Below are 4,807 nucleotides of genomic sequence, written 5' to 3' on the forward strand. Positions count from 1 at the left end.
ACTGAAATAGTCATTTTGAACATCACTCAGTACAGTTCACAGCGCTGTCCTTGTTAAGGCCTTGTTTGAAGCCGTCTAGTTTCTGAGCTACATACCCGCAAAAATGCGCACTCTTTTTTGTGCGGACCGCTTTAAGGCCCTTCTGGCATGCATGACTCCGTAGAAACGTCATTCAAATCCTGCCACACCACTGAACATGCGGCGTTGAAGGCTAAGAAGAAAATGATCATCGAGTCTTTCATATCTGGCGTTTTTGTGCACGATTTCCAGATATAACGGACGCCTATTGGCTCTCAACCAATGCTGTGCAAGCTTGCGAGTTTCGATCGTGACACATAATATTAAAAAGTGCACATGAGTGCGAACACATGAAATAAACCTTGCACTCGAACAAATCAAGAACCGTGCCAGGGCCGAGTATGCGAATGCAAGTAAAGACAGTTAATTCGTGCATAAATATGTAAGAACACCACGAGGAATACTTGCAGGTAAGTTTATTCGTTCGCATTTGACGTGGGTACGTTCCACATTAGTCTGGGGCTTTGAACTGGGATTTTAGAGCTAAGCATTTTTTTGAACTGAACGTTTTCAAGATCATTCCCCGTAGTTTAGAGTCAGCTCTTTTAAAGTCTTGAATTCCCTCGTTTCTGAGCTAGGCGCACATGAACTTGTGCGACTTTTCCATGCCGCCTACTTTGAAGCTTCCCAGAGATTGTGACGTCAAAGAAACATCACACGATTTCCTCCTCATCGATGATAAGATCGTGTCAAAGCCGGGAAAATGTCACCACTGCTTTATTCGTGTCTGGAGTACGGCAGTACAAACAGGTAATCGACTCTCAACCAGCGTCAAACGCATGTTTCGAAGACAGACTACGTTTTGTGGCACATAATGCACGCATTCGGGAAGTTCTCCTAGTTATGACGGGAGTGGGGCTGGGAATTACTGGGAATTACTGGGAGCTGGGAATTAGCTTGATAAAAGCGTCGCGACCGAGAATACAAATGCATTAAAAATGGCATGACGTTACGCACGAGTAAACGAGGGCACTACGGGAAAGAGCCAAAACACGCGCACGTAACGATCGCATGTTTAGTATTCACACACAAGTTAGCAGACAACTCTGTGGCGAGCTGAGGGGATATAAGTGAGTCAGCCCGTCCGCTACAGTGGCAATTTTGACACGGCCAGTCTGGCAGCGACCCTGACATCATAAAAAGTTCCGTGGCCTGATCAAACAAATACGCGTTGAGGAGCATATTTACCAAAAAGTGAAATGATGCTGTCTAGGGCAGTCCTTAAAGGATATAAATAGTTACAAGTGAGCTTTTTCCATCGTATCTGATGTTCGCCTCATTATCTTCAACCGCAAAGCATTTCCTTCATCCTACGATTCTCGTCCTAAGCCCTGCGCTTGGCCGCCGGCCACATGACTTTGTTCCCGTTCAGCCAGATAACTGTGTAGACCACATCGCCAACTTTGTGATTGTTTCCAGCCCCGGCGACCACCCAGCAGGGGATTACCAGCGGGCGGCGGTCATTAACCGTCCTCAGCGTGTCCTCGTCCCCCTTGTTTGCCGTCTCTGCGCGGGAGACGAGTGCAAGGAAAGTGGAGAAAGAGGGAGGCGTTGAGCATGAATAAACGGAGGGTGACGCCGCGGCGCAGTCGATGAGAGCAAACAGGGCGCGTGGTCCGTCGCGGCTCAGGTGCTGCTCCGTAATGACCAGCGATGATTCGCCGAATATGGAGGCGGAGGCCTGAGACGGCGGGCAGAGCGGGAACGGGAGTGGGAGGCAGGCAGGGGAGGGACTGACTAAGATAACTGGGAGTGGCGGCTCACGGGAGAAATAAGGAGATGAGGGTGAGGGGGAAAAGAGGAGAGCGAGAGGCAGGGAAAGAGGAGAGCGAGAGGGAGAGAGGGAAAGTGGGTGAGAGGGAGAGGGGGAAGGAAGACAAAGGGAGAGAAAAATAGAGAAGGAGAAGGAGAGAATAAAAGCCTTTGTTTGATCAAATGGCGTCTGCTGGGATATGGGATATGGCATGATGTCGGGGTGCTTTAAGAGCAACGAAATTATGCCGGCAGCAACATTTCAGCATGTGTTTTTATTACTGTACTTGCTGAAACGACTACCACAGGGTCATACTGAGCGGGACGTTACCTTCATCATGAACAACACGATCCTCATGGAAGTGTCCGACTAATGCGAGCAGCACGGGAAGTGGCGACTGATGCGAACACCATAACGTTCAAATTCAAACGAACTGCTCCTGATCTTTATAGCACTTGTCCATCTAAACCACCACGTGTGCGTTATGAGCCATTGCAAGACAATCATATCAGTACACACGTGGTACACGGCCTTCATGGTGAATTTGGCGACGGAGTTCTCCGAATCGAAACATCTACTATCGCGGGCTCCGTTAAAACTACCGAGTGGTGCAGACTTTTGGGAGTTCAACCCACGTAACGAGCACCGTGCCTGAGTTGAAGCCACGGTGCTCGTTAAGGCAAACTGGCCAACGAGGGCCCGCTGTGCCGCAGCATGCTCCTGTGTCATCGCATGATAATACTCGTTTCAGGCCGAGTGACCCGATAAAAAGCAATTCTAGTGCGCGTAAATGAGTTCGGGATCCGATTCTGCAGGCAGACGTACTTAAGACAGCGTCAGTGCTTTGCTCAACTGGTATTAGAGAGGTCCCTGCAACTCATGTTATGGAGCGTGGGGCTGTGACCAATGAAATGCAGGTATGCGACTTTGCGTCACAGAAACCACCCTCATGAGCCAACAATTGACAGGTGGCAACCGGTTAGAAGAGCTTAACTGAAACGGGGTCCGATGCGCTACGGCACTGGCCAAGACTTTTTTATGTGATTGTCTTTGAACTGGGATGGGCTGATTGGGGTAGTTGTATCGGCATCTTGCGACTAATTACGCAAAGAAAATGTTGCGTGCCAATATCTCGGAAGGAGTCCCATGGATATCCTCGCAGAGCATTCGGAAACCGCCGAGCCGTCCGATGGATATCTGGAGTGATCCAAGCGTGCTTTGTAGTGTGCACAATGTCATCATAACCAGCGCGAACCTACGCACTTTTACCGTACCCAGTCTACACTGGGGCAGGCATTGATATTTATAATACGCATTTACGCGCATCATTATACAAAGTCATGCGGGTACATACCTGCATTGTAGCGTCCCTCCGTGGGTGCTGCCGTCCCAGCTAGCTGCATGGCCGCTCGGTTCTTTTGACGTGCCTGTTCTCGGCGAGGTCGTATGTCAGGCGGACGGCAGCTCGCGCGGAGTACGGCTCATTAGACCCACCAGTTAGGAGACAATGCCGAGCCGGGTCATTAACGTGCTCCGTCTCCGGTTGCTGTCACAGGATGTAACACAGCGATGAATCGCGAAGGCAGGCGAGGGGTGACGGGTGGGGATGTGAAACGGCACTCCGTACAGCCCTGAATGCGAGCGAAGGGTGGTGGGTGGCGATGTGGAACAGCACACCGCACAGCCCTGAAGGCGGGCGAAGGGTGGTGGGTGGGGATGTGAAACAGCACTCCGCACAGCTCTGAAGGCGGGCGAAAGGTGGTGGGTGGGGATGTGAAACAGCACTACGAATTCGGGACATGTCTAGATTCAGTTCCTCTTTGAAGCCAGTGCGCACTATGGTACATCATCGTTGGCAACAGCCAAATGGTTTGCTGGTTGTCTACCAATGCGAACGTGCATCAGAACTGGAATGGAGTGGGAGTATCCTCCGCTGGTTAGCGAATTGGAGGCATCGTTCAAGTCGTGTTTTTCTGTGCTCAGCTAGTGTTGATTCTGTGGGACGCCCCGACACAAGGTATCCCATCATCATACGCGCTTTTTCCAACTTTATTTGGCACAAAAGCAGGACCTGTATGTTTGGGGGTAAAGATACCAACGGGCACATAGGCCTGGCGCTAAGGTCTGAAGCAGACACGCTAACAACAAGGAGGAATCGTAGCTCGCACTGCAAACAGTCTAATTTATTAGGGCTGACAGGATATTCAGCCAAGTCCACCCCTAAGCTCTTGTTTTCTCCACGGCAGCCATTTGGCGCGTTCCTTCTGTCACTAGTTCTGTTTGTGAGATGGGGTTACAGCAAAGCCAACAAAAGCTTCCGAGGCAGTTTTGAAAAACACCAAAGCTGCCTTCATTAAAACGTCTGATGCGCACAACATTCATCAGTTCGATATGCCCCATATGATGCCAAAATAAAACACGGAGCGGAGCAAACGTTGGGTTGTGAAATGATAGCACAAACAGGCGCTGACAACATGAGGAGCACGTGAATGTTGGTCCGCATGATGTCAACACCGCTCCAGTGATGAGATCACTTCGGCGTCGAAAGTTAGCACGAAAAGATTCTCGGTCACTGTCCTCAAAACAAATTAAAGTCAATGCACGATTACATTACACAGCGAGTCACGTGCGCAGGGCTTAACACCAAAGACCATTTCAAAACCTCTGTTACTTCATACAAAACATAAATTTAGATAACTGTTTTACAAAATGTGATGACCGCACTTTAAAACGTTGCATCGCACTCCGTTCACGGTACCACGGATTTTCATCCAGAGTTCACCCATGGAGTTCTACTTCCGCTCGTCTTCTCATCTACCCCATCTTGTTCAGGGTCACACCACCACCCCACCCAACATCACACCCTCACTCCGCCTAGCAGCACACTCCTAGCACACCCAGTCACACCACCACCCCACGCAGCGTTACACCATCACCCCGACCAGCATCACACTATCACCCCGACCAGCACCACAC

The sequence above is a fragment of the Pollicipes pollicipes genome, unplaced genomic scaffold (assembly GCF_011947565.3).
Source record: "Pollicipes pollicipes isolate AB1234 unplaced genomic scaffold, Ppol_2.1 Scaffold_6686;HRSCAF=7923_pilon_pilon_pilon, whole genome shotgun sequence".
In the NCBI taxonomy this organism is placed as follows: Eukaryota; Metazoa; Arthropoda; class Thecostraca; order Pollicipedomorpha; family Pollicipedidae; genus Pollicipes; species Pollicipes pollicipes.